The following is a 3,445-nucleotide window of genomic DNA, read 5'->3' on the forward strand; positions in this document are numbered from 1 at the left end:
CTGGGTAACACCATTCTGGTATTGCTGCACTATCTTTCTGCGCAACAATGGTGGAATTGGTGATCCTCTTACCATCTTGGCTTCTGAGAGACACTGACACTCTGAGAAGCTCTTTTTATACCCAATCATGTTGTCAATTGACCTAATTAGTGTTAATTGGTCTTCCAGCTGTTCATTATATGATCAATTTCCTTTTTCCAGCCACTTATTGCTACTTGTCCCAACTTTTTTGGGATTTGTTGACACTGTGAAATTTTGAAGCAACATATTTTTCCTTTAAAATGTTACATTTACTCAGATTAAACTTTTGATTTGTCATCTATGTTATATTACGAATAAAATATTGACATTTACTATCTCCACATCATTGCATTGTTTTTATTCACAATTTGTTTAGTGTCCCAACTTTTTTGGAATCCGGTTTGTATTAATTCTGGTTGTGCTTACTGACATCGAACTGATTTTATGTGGTTATTGTGAATGAGTTGAATAAAGTTTGACTTATCTGACTGCTTTGTTTTGTTTAATGCGTCTTATAATCCAGTGCACCTTATGTATGAAAACAAACCCGTTCAGTGATATTGCACCTTACAATCCGGTGCATTATAGTCCGAAAAATACGGTAATTAGCAAAAATCAATTCGCTTGGCTTTTCATTGAAATTCAGCCAACGGTTTATGACATTTTACGAACAGCACAGAAACAAAAAAACTAACCAAAATACTCCATAACAGCTGTGTGGAGCTCCTCTGGTAATCCACCCTACCTGTTGGGTACGTCTATGTTGATGATGCAGGTCTCCAGTAGCTCCCCGTACAGGTCAGTGCACGTAGCCAGAAGCCATCTCTGATCGTGAGATAAACAGTACCCCACAAACAGCACGTTGTATTTCTGCGATGCCTCTCCAAACGTCTCGCCCAGCTCCGTTTGTTTGTCCTTTTCTGGTGCTAAGATGAATGGGGGGGTGTACAGACGAAGACACTCCGGCCTCTGAAAACAGAAGCAAATAAAAGATTTGAGGCAAAAGCAGCAACTAGAGTACATTCTTTGTCATTTCTGCTTAAATTGTACTTTCTTCATAGAAGTAAACCACTGACTCTGTGCCACTGGGATGATTTTACTCAGTTAATCCAACAAGGCAGCCCAAGGTTTGCCAGTGTGTTAAAGCAAAAGGCAAAACTTCCTGTAAAGAAGGAAGTCGACTTAATCAGCTCCTGAACTTGAGGTTCCTCTTTGTCCAAACCAGGAGTCAAAACCCCATCATGAAGCACGCAGAGGTAGGAAGCCAAGCAGATAATGAAAAGTAAACTGTAGAATAACACAGGTGACATAACAGAGGTGACAAGTTCTTTTGGTTCTGCTCCAGATAGAAAAGAAAACCTTCTGGTCATGGTTAGCCATGCATTGGCAGGCTGTATAAATCCAGGGCAAAGGGTCAGGTTCATAAAGCTGTAAACAAGTGAAATGTAGCTCCTGGGGCACACGGTTAAAAGTCTTTACACTTTACAATTAGACAAATGACTGAAAATGCAGCTGCATACAAACTCTGCCCACAATAGAGGATGACATTTTTTCGGGAGTACCGTGGGTCACGTTGATTCCGGCGGGACCGGAGTCAACCTCATTATAACTCACATGACCGGGACGTGACCGGACTGAAAGCTAACGGGAGCAGACAGGAGCGGGAACCGATCAATAACCGAAAATGAAAATGAAACAAAAAAAAAAAAAACACGGACGCAGCTATTTTGTAGTTTTCTTTCAGTAAGCCTTCACTTTAACACAAGTCAAAAGGACTACATTTCCCAGAAGTCAACTGTTCGAACCGTAGCTTTTCACCGAGAGGGTGGGAGGAGCAGCGAGCGAAGCGGTACCGAGTAACTGAAAATAGTTTGCAACGCAAGGTAAGAAGTAACTGTCTGTCTATTAAACTCACAGAACGAGCAGGAAAGTGTCAAATAACCCTGAACTTCATGAGAGTTGTGTTGGTGCTGTGCTGCTTTAAACTTTAGTCTCAGCTGTGAGGAGCTGCTTTGTTTACCGTCAGTAAATAAACTCAAACAGCGCATTTTTCTCCACCGTGTCCCTTTTAATTTAAAAATTATGCTCTGCTTTGTTATGTGGGTTTTTAGGTTAAAATCTTTATTATCTGTTGCTGTTTGGAATGTAAAAAAAACAACCGAACTCTTCCTGGTTAAAGTGCACGCATTCTCCGGTAAAAATATCCCAGTTCTTATATGAAAGGCTGGTTACACATACATTATAATAACGGTTATTGTAGGGGGGACATATTGGTGCGAGGTCTGTGGGTCCTCCCCCATAACTTTTAAAAAAAAGTAGCTGCTATTTCCTGCATTCTGGTGTATTTTAACAGGTTTTAAAACATCTATGTTTACCTACATAAGTAAATACTTGATTCAATAACTGTTTTATAAAGCATGGCACAAGAAGTAGCACTAAGCTTTTTGTTTGTCTTTAATTTAATTTGATTTTTCTACCTAACACAGGAAGCTGTTAGCTCTGGAAGCAAACTGTTAAACAGCTTTGGACACAAAGACCCTTGTCACACACTTCAACAGAGCAGGTAAGATACATAACATCTTGTAATCTCTGCCTGGTGAGGCTCATTAAATAATTATAATATATGATAAGTGAAATAAATAAAGAAAAACTGAGCTTCTGTAATTTATAATTGCAAATGTCACATTTTTTTGACTTAATTTCAATTGTAAATCTCTTGTTTTTGATAAAATATTTTTCCAGAAGAAAGGTCAACAGATTGTAATTTGTAGTCACTGTAACACTATTTTGACTCGTGCACGTCTTCTTTCACTTTTAGGTTCCACAAGGCTCTGGACTGGTCCAGCTGTGGAGAGATGAGGTGGAACACCAGACCTGCAATGATCCAGTCTGTAAATGAAGCTCTGAAGTCTGGGAAGATGCACGACATCATGCTTCACCCAAACGAGCTCGTTACCTCGACCACACACACTGAACTTCTGGAGGACATTGTCCAATGTATAATAATGCCTTTAAACATTTTTATTTGTTCTCTGCTTGGTACATTATTTTTCTTTTTTGTTTGTTTGTTTAAACAATTTAAAACATGACAGTGATGTCACTGTTTAAAGGAAACAATTGCTCAATAAATTAGTAAAATGCAACTTGTTATGTTTGGGTTCTTTCATCTAAGGTAGACATGGTGTGACCCATGGACTGGTTTAGATTTTTTGTTTTTACTGGAACTGACCTTCAGAAGAGCCAGAAACAGGGACTCAGCAGCTGATCCTCCGTAGAAACATTATATGGACTACAGGCCATGGATTATTTGTTTTATGACATTTAGTGAAGGGTTTTGTTTGGATTAAGGAAATAAATGTCTCTATTTCACCACAGATGAACTGTTCCTGTTGCCATATCTTTTGAAATAAAACTGCACAACACA

This window comes from Nematolebias whitei, chromosome 14, assembly GCF_014905685.2.
Source record: "Nematolebias whitei isolate Nwh7 chromosome 14, NemWhi1, whole genome shotgun sequence".
NCBI classification, from domain to species: domain Eukaryota; kingdom Metazoa; phylum Chordata; class Actinopteri; order Cyprinodontiformes; family Rivulidae; genus Nematolebias; species Nematolebias whitei.